A 19,300-nucleotide genomic window follows, 5' to 3' on the forward strand; every position below is an offset into this window, starting at 1 on the left:
AGCAGTTCTAAGAAGGAAGTTTATAGCAATACAATCCTACATCAAGAAAGAAGAAGAATCTCAAATAAACAACCTAAACCAATAAGAGAAAGAACAAACAAACAAAAACACCCCAAAGTTAGCAGAAGGAAAGAAATCATAAAGATAAGATCAGAAATAAATGAAAAAGAAATGAAGAAAATGATAGCAAAGAGCAATAAAACTAAAAGCTGGTTCTTTGAGAAGATAAACAAAATTGACAAACCATTAGCCAGACTCATCAAGAAAAAAAGGAAGAAGACTCAAATCAACAGAACTAGAAATGAAAAAGAAGTAACAACTGACACCGCAGAAATACACAGGATCATGAGAGACTACTACAAGCAACTATGTGCCAATAAAATGGACAAACTGGAAGAAATGGACAAATTCTTAGAAAAGTACAATCGTCCAAGACTGCAACAGGAAGAAACAGAAAACATGAACAGACCAATCACAAGGACTGAAACTGAAACTGTGATTGAAAATCTTCCGACAAAAGCCCAGGGGCAGATGGCTTCACAGGCGAATTCTATCAAACATTTAGAGAAGAGCTAACACCTATCCTTCTCAAACTCTTCAAACATACAGCAGAGGGAGAAACATTCCCAAACTCATTCAATGAGTCCACCATTGCCCTGATACCAAAACCAGAGAAGCATGTCACTCGAAGAGAAAATTACAGGCTACTATCACTGATGAACATGCATGCAAATATTTTCAATGAAATACTAGCAAACAGAATACTAGAGCATATTAATAGGATCATACACCATATTCAACTGGTTTTATCACAGGAATGCAAGGATTCTTCAATATACGCAAATCAATCAATGTGATACACCATATTAACAAACGGAAGAATGAAAACAATATGATAATCTCAATAGATGCAGAAAAACTTTTGACAAAATTCAATACCCATTTATGATAAAAACCCTCCAGAAAGTGGGCATAGAGGGAACCTACCTCAACATAATAAAAGCCATATATGACAAACCCACAGCCAAAATCATTCTCAGTGGTGAAAAACTGAAAGCATTTCCTCTAAGATCAGGAATAAGAGAAAGGTGCCCACTCTCACCACTATTATTCAACATAACTTCGGAAGTTTTAGCCACAACAATCAGAGAATGAAAAGAAATAAAAGGAATACAAAATGGATAAGAAGAAGTAAAACTGTCACTGTTGGCAGATGACATGATACAATACATAGAGAATCCTAAAGATGACACCAGAAAACTACTAGAGCTAATCAATGAATTTGGTAAAGTAGCAGGATACAAAATTAATGCACAGAAATCTCTTGCATTCCTAAACACTAACAATGGAAGATCAGAAAGATAAATCAAGGAAACACTCATTTATCATCGCAACAAAAAGAATAAAATACCGACGAATAAACATAAGGAGGCAAAAGGCCTGTATGCAGAAAACTATCACACTGATGAAAGAAATTAAAGACGATACAAAAAGATGGAAAGATATACCATGTTCTTGGATTGGAAAAGTCAACATTGTAAAATGACTATACTACCCAAAGCAATCTACAGATTCAGTGTAATCCCTATTAAACTACCAATGGCAATTTTCACAGAACTAAAACAAAAAATTTCACAATTTGTATGGAAAAACAAAAGACCCCAAAGAGCCAAAGCAATCTTGAGAAAGAAAAACAGAGCTAGAGGAATTAGGCTCCCTGACTTTAGACTACACTACAAAGCTATAGTAATCAAGACAGTATGGTACTGGCACAAAAGCAGAAATATCGATCAATGGAACAGGACAGAAAGCCCGGAGATAAACCCATGGACATAAGATCACCTTATCTTTGACAAAGGATGCAAGAATATACAATGGAGAAAAGACAGCCTCTTCAATAAGTGGAGGTGGGAAAGATGGACAGCTACATGTAAAAGAATGAAATTAGAACACTTCTTAACACCATACACAAAAATAAACACAAAATGGGTTAAAGAATTAAATGTAAGGCCAGTCATTATAAAACTCTTAGATGAAAACAAGCAAAACACTCTGACTTAAATCACAGCAAGATCTTTTTTGACCCACTTCCTAGAGTAATGGAAATAAAAACAAAAATAAACAAATGGGACCTAATGAAACTTCAAAGCTTTTGCACAGCAAAGGAAACCATAAACAAGACAACCCTCAGAATGGGAGAAAATATTTGCAAACAAATCAACAGACAAAGGATTAATCTCCAAAATACATAAGCAGCTCAATACTAAAAAAACAACCCTATCCAAAAATGGGTGGAAGACTTAAATAGACATTTCTCCAAAGACGATATACAGATTGCCAAAAAACACATGATATAATTAATGCTCAATATCACTAATCATTAGATAAATGCAAATCAAAAGCACAATGAGGTATCACCTCACACTGGTCAGAATGGTCATCATCAGAAAATCTACAAACTACAAATGCTAGAGAGGATGTGGAGAAAAGGGAATCCTCCTGCACTGTTGGTGAGAATGTAAATTTATATATATATATATATATATATATATATATACACACATATATAATTGATACTTTGGAGAACAGTATGGAGGTTCCTTAAAAAACTAAAAATAGAACTACCATATGACCCACGAATCCCACTACTGGGCATATACCCTGAGAAAACCATAATTCAAAATGATACATATATCACAATGTTCATTGCAGCACTATTTACAATTGTCAGGACATGGAAGCAACCTAAGTGTCCATCGACAGATGAATGGATAAAGAAGACGTGGCACATATATACAATGGAATAGTACTAAGCCATAAAAAGAAATGAAATTGAGTTATTTGTAGTGAGGTGGATGGACCTAAAATCTGTCATACAGAGTGACGTAAGTCAGAAAGAGAAAAACAAATGCCATATGCTAACACACACATATGGAATCTAAAAAAACGGTACTGATGAACCTAGTGGCAGGGCAGGAATAAAGATGCAGACATAGAGAACAGACTTGAGAATACAGGGGGCGGGGAGAGGAAGCTGGGACAAAGTGAGAGAGTAACACTGACATATATACACTACCAAATCTAAAACTGATGGCTAGTGGGAAGCTGCTGCATACCACAGGGAGATCAGCTGATGCTTTTTGAGGACCTAGAGGGGTGGGATAGGGAGGATGGGAGGGAGGCTGAAGAGGGAGGAGATATGGGGATATATGTATACATATAGCTGATTCACTTTGTTGTACAACAGAAACTAACACAACATTGTAAAGCAATTATACTCCAATAAAGATATTTAAAAAAATAAAATAAAATAAGAAAGCTAGAAGACATGATCTTTTATGTCCCATCTGGTCTGATTAAAGCTTTCAGAAGTCACAATATACCTTATGCAGCTTCCAACAACTATAGGTTCACCTTCTAGCCTTGCTGGTCCTTTTCCTTCTTTTTCTTCAATCATTTCCTTGAAAGCACTTCATCATGCCACTCTAAAACTTGAATTTTACGATTCAGGATAATATTGAGAAAAATCTTTCTTTTGAGAAATAATCCTTTCCTCACTGAGGTTTCTTTCTTTTTTTTAAACTACCAAGTGAATCAACTAGGAATGTTTTTGGCTGCATACAACAGAAAACCAGCCTGGAGGGAAGCAATACTGGAGATCGACACCAATTGGAAAGGCTACTGCATCAGTCCAAATCAAACATGATGGTGGACTAGATTAGAGCAGTGATGGGGGTGGGGGGTGATGTAGATTAACAGAGGCAAGAGACATTTAGACAAAAAAAATTATAGCATTTGGTGACTCAGGGGGAATGAGGGAGAGCGAGAATGGATAGTGAGAATCATTGGTGAGGAGCAGCTTTGGGAGAAGGATGATGATTTCAGTTTGGGGCAGGTTTGATTTGATATGTCTGCAAGTCAGACAAATGGAAATGTCCTGCAGATGGCTGATGTTCAGGAGACTATTCTCAGCTAGAGAGAAACAGTGGAGAATTGTCAGCACGAAAACGGCAAATATGGCTTAATAAGATACTACGTAGCCCAGAGCAAGCATGTAAGTGAGAAGAGAGAAGCCTCTAGAACAGAAACTTCTAGCATGTAGTAGGTCCTCAATACATATTCATTGAATGAATAAAAGAAGACCAACAAAGGGAAAAAAAGCCAGCAAAGTCATCTACAAGGCATACAGGAAGACAACTACATACACTTTGGCTCCAGTCATCCATTCCAGCCTCATTCCCAGACATGTCACCACCGGTTCCTGACCAACAAGTTACCTTAGACTACACTAAGTTACCAACTACTCCAAAACCATGTCATTCACCTTTACACTTTCTTTTATTTTCCCCCTTCCCTCACCCCATCTCCAACAAATCCTTAGTCGTTCCTCAAGATGTAGTTTAAAAGTCTCCTCCTCTGTTGCCTTTCTTTGATCAGGATTGGGCTTCAACTGAACATTTTTCTCAATCACTGCTATTTCACAATTTGTCACCGTATTTTGTTACTTGTATAAAAGACCAGTCCTCTGCACTTCAGAGTTCCTTAAGGTAAGATATCCTTAGTACCACACTTGCCTCACAAGAAGTAGTTAATAAATATCTGATAAACTGAACACATTTTGTGAAAGGGCATACATAAAGAAATAATTTTTTTAAAGGAATTAGTTGATTTCCTTGAGCCCCCCTCTGTTTATTATCTGTAAAATGAAAATAGTACTACCTTCTTCAACAAGGTTGAAGAATAAATGTCATAGCATGTGAAAAGTGCTTACTTCAGTGCCTGTCTCACAGAAGAATTTAATAAATGAGCTTGAAAACTTAATAAATAAAAGCAAGCCTGAGAAAGTCTGGCATCAAATTATAAAGTCCCTAAGAGCCCTTCATTCAGTTTGCCTCTTTTCCCAGATGAATTCCAAAATGTTAAGGCCTGCCCTGATACAGAACCCTGTAAGGTATTCCATTATTAATTTCCTTATTCAGAGCGGAATCCAGACATCCTTGACACTTTGTTGTGTTTCATGCATTTGACAGTCACACTGCCTTATGATATTTCAGCTTGGGGCTTTACCCATCACTGGGGTGAAACTTCTTGAAATTTTTAAAACGTCTATTATTTAGTAGACTGGAATATGGATTCAGGGTAGGATTATATGTGAAACAAAAGAGAAGTAGGGAGAGGAGAGGAATAAGAGGGGAAAAAAGGTAAAGAAGGAAAATGGTCAACATTCTCTCACCCTCCATTACTCAAGGGCAGACTCGCAAACTCTGGCAACCAAGCGTTTGTCAATAAAAAACAAAAACAAAAACAACAAAAAAGAAAGGAATACACACAGTTTTTCTTTAAAGAAACTGAATGTTCTCTCTGGGAAGCAACAAGATAGCAAATATGAGTACCACAGAACAAATAAGCCCACCCCAATTCTAGCTTTTACGGGTCCTAAAGTGAGTTATTAAGTGATCCACTTCACTCCAGAGCAAAGCCTTTCAGGCTAAAAGCCACTCCCAGTGATAAAGACTGTTTCTCCTCATTCATTCTCAAATGTGAACTAATAACCAAATACCATGGATAATTGGGGAACATCTGTAACATGAAACAGAGATCAAGAATAAAAAATACAAAAAAAAGAAAAAATGGCACTAGAGGAAGCAGAAGTAATTCAGAAAGGGAGAGGATCTCTGATTACCTACCTCAGAGAAAGTCAAGAATGATATCAAATAAAAACAGAGTGTCATGAAAATTATTAAGCATCTATAAAAGAAACATGAATAAAAGAATAGGGTGTTATGAAAAACATTAAAGAACAAAGAGGATTCCTAGAAATTAAAAATACTTACCGAAATCAAAAACCCAAGAATAAGTTTGGAAAACATCAAAGAAATCTCTCAGGGAGTAAAAGAAAAATGAGAAGCAGATGAGAGAAAATGGAAGAGAACCATTAAATTGTCCACTTTAAAATGGTTAATGTTATGTATATTTTACCTCAAAAAGTTATTTTTTAAAGGGAGGAATAATTGGCAATATAACTTAAAAATCAAAGGTTAACTCTTCTAAGGATTTCAAAAGAATGGATCCTGATGCCTCACATAATCATTTTGAAAAGTTGATAATCTGAAAGGAAAAATAAGATAAAACTATTGCTCCAGGGTGCAGAGCACTTAAAGGAAGAAAAAAAAATATGAAAAGAACTTGTTTTAAAACCATGATTTTAAAACGAAGAAACTATGAAAAGTAATTTCATTGTATCTAGATAAATATAAAGTTTATTTTCTACAACCCTGCAACTCCAACCCTAGATAAGCACTCTTGATAAAAATCTCAAACATACGTACAAGGAGATGCATATAAGGACATTCTACAACAGTGTTTGTAATATGAAAAATGGAAATTAGAAACAACCTAAACTGTCAATCTGTAAGGGAGTAAATTAATAAAATGTGAAATGGGGTATATTCATACAGTTGACTACTACTTAGCAGTTAAAAATAAACTATATTACTTTACCTAAGAAGTACATATACTGGGAGGACCTTCAAGATGGCGGAGGAGTAAGATGTGGAGATCACCCTCCTCCCCACAAATACATCAGAAATACATCTACATATGGAAGAGCTCCTACAGCACACCTACTGAACCCTGGCAGAAGGCCTCAGACTTCCCCAAAGGCAAGAAAATCCCCATGTACCTGGGTAGGGCAAAAGAAAAAAGAAAAAACAGAGACAAAAGAATGGGGATGGGACCTGCACCACTGGAAGGGAGCTATGAAGGAGGAAAGGTTTCCATACACTACGAAGCCCCTTCACTGGTGGAAATGGGGTGGGAAGTGCAGGAAGCTTTGGAGCCATGGAGGAGAGCATAGAAACAAGGGTGCAGAGGGCAAAGCGGAGAGATTCTCACACAGAGGATCGGTGCCGACCAGCACTCACCAGCCTGAGAGGCTTGTTTGCTCACCCGCTGCAGCGGGCGGGGGCTGGGATCTGAGGCTCGGGCTTCAGAGGTCAGAACCCAGGGAAAGGACTGGGGTTGGCTGCGTGAACACAGCCTGAAGGGGGTTAGTGGGCCACAGCTAACGAGGAGAGAGTCGGGGAAAAAGTCTGGAATTGCGTAAGAGTCAAGAGACCATTGTTTCAGGGTGCGTGAGGAGAGGAGATTCAGAACACCGCCTAAATGAGCTTCAGAGACAGGCACGAGCTGCGGCTATCAGCGCAAACATCAGAGACAAGCATGAAACGCTAAGGTTGCTGTGGCAGGCACCAAGAATCCTGTGTGCAAGCACAGGTCACTATCCACACCTCTCCTCCCAGGAGACTGTGCAGCCCACCACTGCCAGGGTCCCGTGATCCAGGGAAAACTTCACCTGGTGAACAAATGGCATGCCTCAGACTACTGGAACATCACACTGGCCTCTGAGCCAGAGGCTCGCCCCCCATTCTGTACCCCTCCCTCTCCCCAGCCTGAGTGAGCCAGAGCACCCTCATCACCTGCTCCTTTAACCCCCTCCTTTCTGGGCAAACAAGAAATGCCAGAGAGCGACCTACATGCAGAGGCGGGGCCAAATACAAAGCCGAACACCAGGAGCTGCACAAAGAAGAGAAAGGGAAATTTCTCTGTGCAGCCTAGGAGCAGCGGATTCAATCTCCAAAATCAACTTATGCACCCTGCATCTGTGGAATACCTGAAAAGGCAACAAATCATCCCAAAATTAAGGCGGTGGACTCTGGAAGCAACTGTAGACAGGGTTTGCTGTATGTGCCTAACTAGTTTTTGATTTTTATGTTTATCTTAGCATAGTTTTTAGCATTTGTTATCATTGGTGGATTTGTTTATTGGTTTGGTGGCTCTGTTTTAATTACATTTTTATTTTAATACCATTTTTTTATTTTAATAACTTTATTTCATTTTATTTTACTTTTTTCTTTCTTTTTATTCTCCCTTTTCATTTGAGCCATGTGGCTGACAGGGCCTTGGTGCTCCGGCTGGCTGTCAGGCCACAGCCTCTGAGGTGGGAGAGACGAGCTCAGGACATTGGACCACCAGAGACCTCCTGGCCCTACGAAATATCGGTGAGAGCTCTCCCAGAGATCTCCATCTCAACGCTAAGACCCAGCTCCACTCGATGACCAGCAAGCTCCAGTGCTGGACACCCCATGCCAAAAGCTAACAACATAGAACCACAACCCGGCCCATTGGCAGAGAGGCTGCCTAAAATCATAATAAGTTCACAGACACCCCAAAACACACTACTGGACACGGTCCTGCCCACCAGAAAGACAAGATCCAGCTTCATCTCCCAGAACACAAGCACCAGTCCCTTCCACCAGGAACCCTACACAACCCATAGAACCAACTTTACCCACTGGGGGTAGACACCAAAAACAACAGCAACTACAAACCTGCAGGCTACAAAAAGGAGACCCCAAACACAGTAAGTTAAACAAAATGAGAAGACATAGAAATACGCAGCAGATGAAGGAGCAAAGTAAAAACCCACCAGACCAAACAAATGAAGAAGAAATAGGGCTTCTACTTGAAAACAAATTCAGAGTAATGACAGTAAAGATGATCCAAAATCTTAGAAACAGAATGGAGAAAATGCAAGAAATGTTTAACAAGGACCTAGAAGAACTACAGAGCAAACAAACAATGATGAACAGCAAAATAAATGAAATTGAAAATTCTCTAGAAGGAATCAATAGCAGAATAACTGAGGAAGAAGAACGGAGAAGTAACCTGGAAGATAAAATAATGGAAATAACCATTGCAGAGCAGAAAAAAGAAAAAAGAATGAGAAGAATTGAGGACAGTCTCAGAGACCTCTGGGACAACATTAAACACACCAACATTCGAATTATAGGGGTCCCAGAAGAAGAGAAAAAGAAAGGGACTGAGAAATTATTTGAAGAGATTATACTTGAAAACTTCCCTAATATGGGAAAAGAAATAGTCAATCAAGTGCAGGAGCATAGATAGTCCCACACAGGATAAATCCAAGGAGAAACACGTCAAGACACATATTAATCAAACTATCAAAAATTAAATACAAAGAAAAAATATTGAAAGCAGCAAGGGAAAAGCAACAAATAACATACAAGGGAATCCTCATAAGGTTAACAGCTGATCTTTCAGCAGAAACTCTGAAAGCCAGAAGAGAGTGGCAGGACATATTTAAAGTGATGAAAGGGGAAAACTTACAAACAAGTTACTCTACCCAGCAAGGATCTCATTCAGATTCGACAAAGGAAATAAAACCTTTACAGACAAGGAAAAGCTAAGAGAATTCAGCACCACCAAACCACCTTTACAACAAATGCTAAAAGAACTTCTGTAGGCAGGAAACATAAGAGAAGGGTAACACCTACAAAAACAAACCCAAAACAATTGAGAAAATGGGAATAGGAACATACATAATTACATTAATTACCTTAAATGTAAATGGATTAAATGCTCCAACCAAAAGACATAGGCTGAATGGATATGAAAACAAGACCTGTATATATGCTGTCTACAAGAGACCCATTTCAGACCTAGGGACACATACAGACTGAAACTGAGGGAATGGAAAAAGATATTGCATGCAAATGGAAATCAAAAGAAAGCTGGAGTAGCAATTCTCTCATCACACAAAATAGACTTTAAAATACAGACTGTCACAAGAGACAAAGAAGGACACTACATAATGATCAAGGGATAAATCCAAGAAGAAGATGTAACAATTATAAATATATATGCACTCAACATAGGAGCACCTCAATACATAAGGCAAGTGCTAACAGCTATAAAAGGGGAAATCAACAGTACCACAATAATAGTAGGCGACTTTAACACTCCACTTTCACCAATGGACAGATCATCCAAAATTAAAATAAATAAGGAAACACAAGCTTTAAATAACACATTAAACAAGATGGACTTAATTGATATTTATGGGACATTCCATCCAAAAACAACAGAATACACTTTCTTCTTAAGTGCTCATGTAACATTCTCCAGGATAGATCATATCTTGGGTCACAAATCAAGCCTTGGTAAATTTCAGGAAATTGATATCGTATCAAGTATCTTTTCCAACCACAACACTATGAGACTAAATATCAATTACAGGAAAAAAAAAACTGTAAAAATTACAAACTCATGGAGGCTAAAGAATACATTACTAAATAACCAAGAGATCACTGAAAAAATCAAAGAGGAAACCAAAAAGTACCTAGAAACAAATGACAATGAAAGCACGATGACCCAAAAGCTATGGGATGAAGCAAAAGCAGTCCTAAAGAGGGAAGTTTATAGCAATACAATCCTACCTCAAGAAACAAGAAAAATCTCAAATAAACAACCTAACCTTACACCTAAAGCAATTAGAGAAAGAAGAAAAAAACCCCAAAGTTAGCAGAAGGAAAGAAATCATAAAGGTCAGATCAGAAATAAATGAAAAACAAATGAAGGAAACGACAGCAAAGATCAATAAAACTAAAAGCTGGTTCTTTGAGAAGAAAAACAAAATTGATAAACCATGAGCCAGACTCATCAAAAAAAAAGGGAAGAGACTCAAATCAACAGAAATAGAAATGAAAAAGGAGAAGTAACAACTGACACTGCGGAAATACAAAGGATCATGAGCGATTACTACAAGCAGCTATATGCCAATAAAATGGACAACCTGGAAAAAATGGACAAATTCTTAGGAAAGCACAAACTTCTGAGACTGAACCAGGAAAAAGCAGAAAATATACACATACCAATCACAAGCACTGAAATTAAAACTGTGATTAAAAATCTTCCAACAAACCAAAGCCCAACCAGATGGCTTCACAGGTGAATTCTATCAAACATTTAGAGAAGAGCTAACACCTATCCTGCTCAAACTCTTCCAAAATAGAGAACAGAGAGTAACACTCCCAACCTCATACTACTAGCCCACCATTACCCTGATACCAAAACCAGAAAAAAATGTCACAAAAAAAGAAAACTATGGCCAACATCACTGTTGAATGTAGATGCAAAAATCCTCAACAAAATACTATCAAACAGAATCCAACAGCACATTAAAAGGATCATACACTGTAATCAAGTGGGTTTTACCCCAAGAATGCAAGGATTCTTCAATATACGCAAATCAATGTGATACATCATATTAACGAACTGAAGGATAAAAACCATATGATAATCTCAATAGATGCAGAATAAGCTGTCGACAAAATTCAACACAGATATATGATAAAAAACCCTCCAGAAAGTAGGCATAGAGGGAACTTACCTCAACATGATAAAGGCCATTTATGACAAACCCACAGCCAACATCGTTCTCAATGGTGAAAAACTGAAAACATTTCCAGTAACATCAGGAACAAGACAAGGTTGCCCACTCTCACCACTCTTATTCAACATAGTTTTGGAAGTTTTAGCCACAGCAGTCAAAGAAAAAGAAATAAAAGGAATCCAAATCAGAAAAGAAGTAAAACTGTCACTTCTTGCAGATGACATGATACTATACATAGAGAATCCTAAAGATGCCACCAGAAAACTACTAGAACTAATCAATGAATTTGGTAAGATTGCAGAATACAAAAATAATGCACAAAAATCTTTTGCATTCCTATACACTAATGATGAAAAATCTGAAAGAGAAATTAAGGAAACACTCCCATTTACCACTGCAACAAAAAGAGTAAAATATCTAGAAATAAACCTACCTAAAGAGACATAAAACCTGTATGCAGAAAACTATAAGACACTCATGAAAGAAATTAAAGACAATACAAACAGATGGAGAGATATACCATGTTCCTGGAATGGAAGAATCAACATTGTGAGGAATGGGAGAAAGTATCTGCAAATGAAGCAACTGACAAAGGATTAATTTCCAAAATATACAAGCAGCTCATACAACTCAATATCAAAAAGACAAACAACCCAACCCAAAAATGGGTGGAAGAACTAAATAGACATTTCTACAAAAAAGATACACAGATTGCCAACAAACACATGAAAGGATGCTCAACATCACTAATCATTAGAGAAATGCAAATCAAAACTACAATGAGGTATCACCTCACACCAGTCAGAATGGCCATCATCAAAAAATCTACAAACAATAAATGCTGGAGAGGATGTGGAGAAAAGGCAACCCTCTTGCACTGTTGGTGGGAATGTAAATTGATACAGCCCTATGGAGAACAGTATGGAGGTTCCTTAAAAAACTAAAAATAGATTACCATACCACCCAGCAATCCCACTACTGGGCATATTCCCTAAGAAAACCATAATTCAAAAAGAGTCATGTATCACAATGTTCACTGCAGCACTATTTACAATAGCCAGGACATGGAAGCAACCTAAGTGTCCATCGACACTTTATTTAAATGAATAAAGAAGATGTGGCACATATATACGATGGAATATTACTCAGCCATAAAAAGAAATGAAATTGAGTTATTTGTAGTGAGGTGGATGGGCCTAGAGTCTGTCATACAGAGTGCAGTAAGTCAGAAAGAGAAAAACAAATACCATATGCTAACACATATATATGGAATCTAAAAAAAAAAGTTCTGACAAACCTAGGGCCAAGACAGGAATAAAGACACAGATGTAGAGAATGGACTTGAGGACACGAGGAGGGGAAAGGGTAAGCTGGGATGAAGTGAGAGAGTGGCGTTGATATATATACACTACCAAAGGTAAAATAGGTAGCTAGTGGGAAGCAGCCGCATAGCACAAGATCAGCTCCGTGCTTTGTGACCACCTAGAGGGGTGGGATAGGGAGGGTGGGAGGAAGACACAAGAGTGAGGGGACATGGGGATATATGCATACGTATAACTGATTCACTTTGTTATACAGCAGAACTAACACAACATTGTAAAGTAATTATACTCCAATAAATATGTTAAAAAAAATTTAAAAAGAAAAAGAAAAAATTATTTAAAATTTTTTAAAAAGTAAAAAAAGTTAAAAAAAATAAAAAATAAATACATACATCATACCTATTATATGCCAGATACTGTTCTTGGTGCTGGGGATTCCACAGTTAGTAAGACAAAGGCCCTGTCCATGGGAGCTTACAAATAGATCTATATACATCAGCATGGACAGAAGACAGAAAAACAGGCTGTAAAACAGTAACTATATAAATTCTTAAATTATCTACTAAGCAATCCTACATGTTATTTATTTACACATATAGATAAATACACTCTTTAATGACCTTAAAGAATACATGCAAAAATCATAACAGGGTTGCTTCTGAAAAGGGAAAGAAGGGGACCAGTCTGAACATGTGTAAGGGAAAGGGTAAAGGGAATTTCTATCTGAAACTTCCCTTTTTTATTAAAAATTTTAAAAAAGTCATTGAACTAGCTAACAATATTCAATTTGGGGTATTTAAAACACTGATTTTAGTATATTAATCTCTCTGCTTTATTTATTTCCAGAAAGAAGAGAATGTAAAGGACTAATCCAGGGGGATTCTATATCTACCTAATAAAAGTTCTAAAAACAAAAAACAGTATTGAAGAAACTAGCAAAGAAAAAAATAAATAAGAGAATTTCCCAAAGCAAACGTAAGACATAATTAACAACTTGAGAAAACTCAGTAAGAAGGGAAAATTCCCAATACAATAAGTGGGGGGAGGACCCCAGACATGTAACTGAATTTTCAGAATGCAAGGGATATAGAGAGAGAATACTAAAAAACTTACAGACAAAATTAAAAGAAGGGGGAAAAAGGCAAGAAGGAATAAGAGTGAGGCTGACACCAAATTTACTCTGATTAATGTCCTCAAAAAGATGAAAGAAAATGATTTCCACTTATAACCCCATAGGTATCCAAAATATCACTCAGGTGTGTGGGCAAAACATAGTTTCAGATATGGAATACCTCAGGAAATTGACCTTTATCCATTCATAGGAAATTAAATTCCATCACAGGAAATTAAATTACATAAGGTTGTAATCTAATGAGGAAATGAAATAAACTAAGAAAGAGAACAAAACCAGAAAATGGACCCAACCCAAGAAAGCTGCCCTGTGCAGAGCAGGATGTTTAGCAGCAGTCCTGAGCTCTACACACTAGATGCTAGTAGCACTCCCCAAGTTGGGACAACCAAAAATGTTTCCAGACATTACCAAGTGTCCTGAAGGAGGCGGAGAGTTGGGGAAATTGCTATTAATTGAGAACGACTATCTTAACAGAAGGAAATGATAATACCAAGCAATGCAAGGAAAAAAAAAAGGGAATTAGAAACTCCAGGAGATACAAAAGGCTGTTTAAGAAAGAATATGAAATCAGAGCTTATTTACATGATTTTTTTTTTTTTTTTTTAACGGTACGCAGGCCTCTCACTGCTGTGGCCTCTCCCGTTGCGGAGCACAGGCTCCGGACGCACAGGCTCAGGGGCCATGACTCACGGGCCCAGCCGCTCCGCGGCATGTGGGATCTTCCCAGACCAGGGCATGAACCTGCATCCCCTGCATCAGCAGGCGGACTCTCAACCACTGTGCCACCAGGGAAGCCCTACATGATTTTTTAAAAAGAAAATTTATAGTCACATTAATAAAAACACTATAAACTTAACTGCAGCTACAGTGTCAACCAATAGGAAAAATAACATTGATTTAATTGTAGTTACATGACAAAATGTACATATCATCTACCTTGATACTATATACAGATAAGTAAGAAGGGAAGCAAGTAATGGGCTCCTAAAAATAATAATATAATTTATTAGAGAGGACAGATAAATCATAGAACAAGGCTAAATATTCATATATGGCAGATAAATAAAATTAAAACTTATAAAGTCAAGACAGCTTGATAAAAGCATATTATATTAAAAGAAGACAACAACCATCAGAAACATTTAAGAGTTAAAGTAGGATGGGGGAGGGGGAGAAAGATGGTTAGGCCAGGAACTACTGTTTTTCGTTACAAGTCCTTCAGTATCATTTTATATTTTTTTAAATTATAAAGGTACATTAATTTGATAGAAGTTCTAACAATCATGTTTAGAAACAACTACATTTAGAAAAATCAATGATTACCTTTTACAAGAAGAAATTTACATAAATGAAAACAGAATACTAACATCAACCACAGATACACTGAAATTGCACTGCAACCTAATTTTTAAGTGCTATAATAGAATCATTGATTCAACTTATTCAACAAATATTTAATAAAAACCTACTATAAAGTTTAGATAAGTAAAATGAGTTATTTAAAAACCAAAGCAAGATTTAAGTCTATGAAAAATGGAGAGAGATTCTTGAACTGGGCAGTGTCCTGATTAAAAATTCTATTTTAGGTAGATTTGTCTGAAAAGTGTAAATAAACCACATGGATGGGACAGAAACTGGAGGTAATAGTATCAGTTAGGAGGCTACTGCACAAGTTTAAATGCAATGTGATAAGAAGTAGTGTGTAAAATACGATGGTAATTGTCAGAACAGACAAAAGGAAATGATGACGGGGTGGGTACGATGACGATGTTAATGATGATAACAACTGTGACAATAATAATATCAGCAAGTATTTACTGTGGTTTTAAATGTCAGATAGCACACTAATCATTTGCCATGTATTATGTCATTTAATTGTCATAAAAGCCCTGTGAGGAAAGTACTATTTTACTCCCATTTACAAAATAAGAAAATAATACCATAATAATATGGTATCTGAGAGAAATGGCAAACTCAGTAAAAGATGGCTAAAGAATTATCACTAAAACTTTTAAGATGCTGATGAAAGAAACTGAAGATGATAAGAACAGATGGAAAGATATACCGTATTCTTGGATTGGAAAAATCGATATTGTTAAAATGACCATACTACCTAAAGCAATCCACAGATTCAATGTAATCCCTATCAAAATACCAATGGCATTTTTACAGAACTAGAACAAATAATTTAAAATTCTTTTTTGTTTTTTTTGTTTTTTTATTTTTAACATCTTTGTTGGAGTATAATTGCTTTACAATGGTGTGTTAGTTTCTGCTTTATAACAAAGTGAATCAGTTATACATATACAAATGTTCCCATATCTCTTCCCTCTTGCGACTCCCTCCCTTCCACCCTCCCTATCCCATCCCTCTAGGTGGTCACAAAGCACTGAGCTGATCTCCCTGTGCTATGCGGCTGCTTCCCACTAGTTATCTATTTTATGTTTGGTAGTGTATATATGTCCATGCCACTCTCTCGTAAACACAAAAGACTCCAAATAGCCAAAACAACCTTCAGAAAGAACACAGCTGGAGGAATCAGGCTCCCTGACTTCAGATTATACTACAAAGCTACTACTACTACTACTACTGGCACAAAAACAGACACATAGATCAATGGAACAGGAGAACAAGCCCAGAAAAAACTCACACACTTATGGTCAATTAGTCTATGGCAAAGGAGGCAAGAATATACAACAGAGAAAAGACAGTCTCTTCAATAAGTGGTGCTGGGAAAAATGGACAGCCACATGTAGAAAAATGAAATTAGAACATTCTCTAATACAATACACAAAAACAAACTCAAAATGCATTAAAGACCTAAATGTAAGACCAGATGCTATAAAACTCTTACAGGAAAACATAGGCAGAACACTCTTCAACATAAAGTGCAGGAATATTTTTTTGGATCCACCTCCTAGAGTAGTGAAAATAAAAACAAAAATAAAAACACAAAAACAGTGGGACCTAATTAAACTTAAATCTTTTGCACAGCAAAGGAAACCATCTACAAAACAAAAAGACAACCTACTGAATGGGAGAAAATATTTGCAAATGATACGACTGACAAGGGATTAATTTCCAAAATATAAAAACAGCTCATACAGTTTAATATCAAAATACAAACAACCCAATCAAAAAAGGGGCAAAAGATCTAAACAGGCATTTCTCCAAAAAAGACATACAAATGGCCAAGAGGTACATGAAAAGATGCTCAATATTGCTAATTATTAGAGAAATGCAAATCAAAACTGCCATGAGGTATCACCTCACACTGGTCAGAATGGCCATCCTCGAAAAATCTACAAACAGCAAATGCTGGAGAGGGTGTGGAGAAAAGGGAACCCTCCCACACTGTTGGTGGGAATGTAAATTGGTACAACCACTATGGAGAACAGTATGGAGGTTCCTTAAAAAAACTAAAAATAGAGTTACCATATGATCCTGCAATCCCACTCCTGGGCATATATCCAGAGAAGACTCTAATTCTAAAAGATACATGCACTCCTATGTTCACAGCAGCACTATTTACAATAGCCAAGACATGGAAGCAACCTAAGTATCCACTGACAGATGAATGAATAAAGAAGATGTGGTATACATATACAATGGAATACTTCTCAGCCATAAAAAGGAATGAAATTTTGCCATTTGTAGCAACATGGATGGACTTGGAGGGCACTGTGCTAAGTGAAGTAAAGTCAGACAGAGAAAGACAAACACTATATGACATCACTTATATGGAGAATCTAAAAAATAGAACAAACTAGTGAATATAGCAAAAAAGCAGACTCACAGAAAACAGAACAAACTAGTGGTTACCAGTTGTCAGGGGCAACATAGTGATAGGAGATAGTAAAGGTACAAACTATTGGGTGTAAAATAGGCTCAAGGATGTATTGTACAACACAAAGAATATAGAAATATTTTATAATAACTGTAAATGGAAAGTAACAGGAAGGAAGGAAGGGAGGGAGGAAGGGAGGGCTGAACACTATTCTATTAGCCTAAGGAACTGTATCATCTGGTTACTGACCCAGTAATCATACCTCACTTCATACCATAAAGGTTTTGAGGCAGAAGGAAATAAGCAGAGTTAACTGAAGGTAGAAGGAAAGTGGAAGGAAACTTTACATTCTGTAAGTATATTTATGGCAGGTACAAGAAAAAAAGTCACAGTACTGCAATGTTCTCTGTAAAAGGTACATGAGACTCCAGTTATCTAAGGCCACTTATAACTCAGTCAACATTTCTTAGAAAAGAGTGAAGAAAAGACTGGGCCTGTAGCTTGTTTAAATAAATACATAAAATATATTTATCTTATATTTAATAAGATTTAGCCTTTATTTGCAAATATGTGTTCATTGAAAGATCCTCCTTATCTTTATTCCCATGAATTTAGCACTTTACCAGTTAGAAAAGTTTCTGGAAACCTAAAAATTTTTCTGCTGTCTTACACTCTCAATCATTTATAAAACTATCAAACAAAACTTGTGCTGGCATCTATTCCTGAAAGACTGCACTTTATATTTTTACCTTTCTCTGACTAAACAAGTGGCCATTCATTCCTAACTACTTGTTACATATCTGAAATGAAGATTAGCTAATTCTTATAATTAAAAGAAATTTAAATTATTTGCACTGGAATCATATATCTCAAAAATTAATATCACCGAAAAAAATCTCACTGGTAAAGGCAGGTATACAGTAGGTAGTAGATCAACCACTTATAAAGTTAGCATGAAAGTTAAAAGTCTAAAGTAGTAAAATCAATTATAACTACAATGTTAAGGGGTACACAAAATAAAAAGATGTAAAATGTGATGTAAAAAACATAAAACATGGAGGGGGAGTAAAGTATTGCTGGGGGCATGTGAAATAAGTGAAGGGGATTATGAAGTACAAACTTCCAGTTATAAAGTAAATAAGTCATGGGGATGTAATGTGCAGCATAGGGAATATAGTCAATAATATTACAATAACTTTTTATGATACAGATGGTAACTAGACTCATCATGGTGACCATTTCAAAATGCATATAAATACCAAATTACTACGATGTATACCTGAAACTATTATGGTATGTCAATTATACTTCAATAAAAAAATTAATATCAAAGTCCAATTTTTGTGAAAAAGTATATTCTGCTGCATAAAACAATTCAAAGGAAAATATTATTCATGACTACTATCTATACTTTAGTAACCCACTACATTCACAATATTATGTACTGTTTTAGTAAATATTTGTGTAACACAAATCCGTTTATATGTATATCCCATTTATATTACAGAAGAGATAAACACTAATAATTAATACTCCAGAGAAATAATCTGTCTTTTCTAAACATTTTAAAATTCAAATTAAATTCTGAATAAATAAAATATTCACCACAGATAAAAATTACAAAGTAGAAGTCTAAAACATATAAACATTGTGCTAAAGGACAAAAAAGCAATGGCTATAGATAACTAGATAACACACTCAAACTCATTATGACCAGCTAGAACATAAAGATATTTTCCCATGGGTAAAATAAAGGGATTGGACAACATGACCAAGTAGCTTCCTGTTCAGAACCTCCGAGTCAC

The 19,300-nt window shown here is 36.4% G+C and overlaps 1 protein-coding gene across 2 annotated transcripts in view; it reads right to left on the reverse strand.

The window, feature by feature from the left end:
* The window catches only part of TDRD3 (tudor domain containing 3), a 200,800-nt gene that overhangs the window by 144,768 nt on the left and 36,732 nt on the right, over window positions 1-19,300 (reverse strand). The window lies entirely within an intron of this gene.

Source organism: Grampus griseus (genome assembly GCF_964374135.1).
Source record: "Grampus griseus genome assembly, chromosome: 18".
Taxonomy (NCBI): domain Eukaryota; kingdom Metazoa; phylum Chordata; class Mammalia; order Artiodactyla; family Delphinidae; genus Grampus; species Grampus griseus.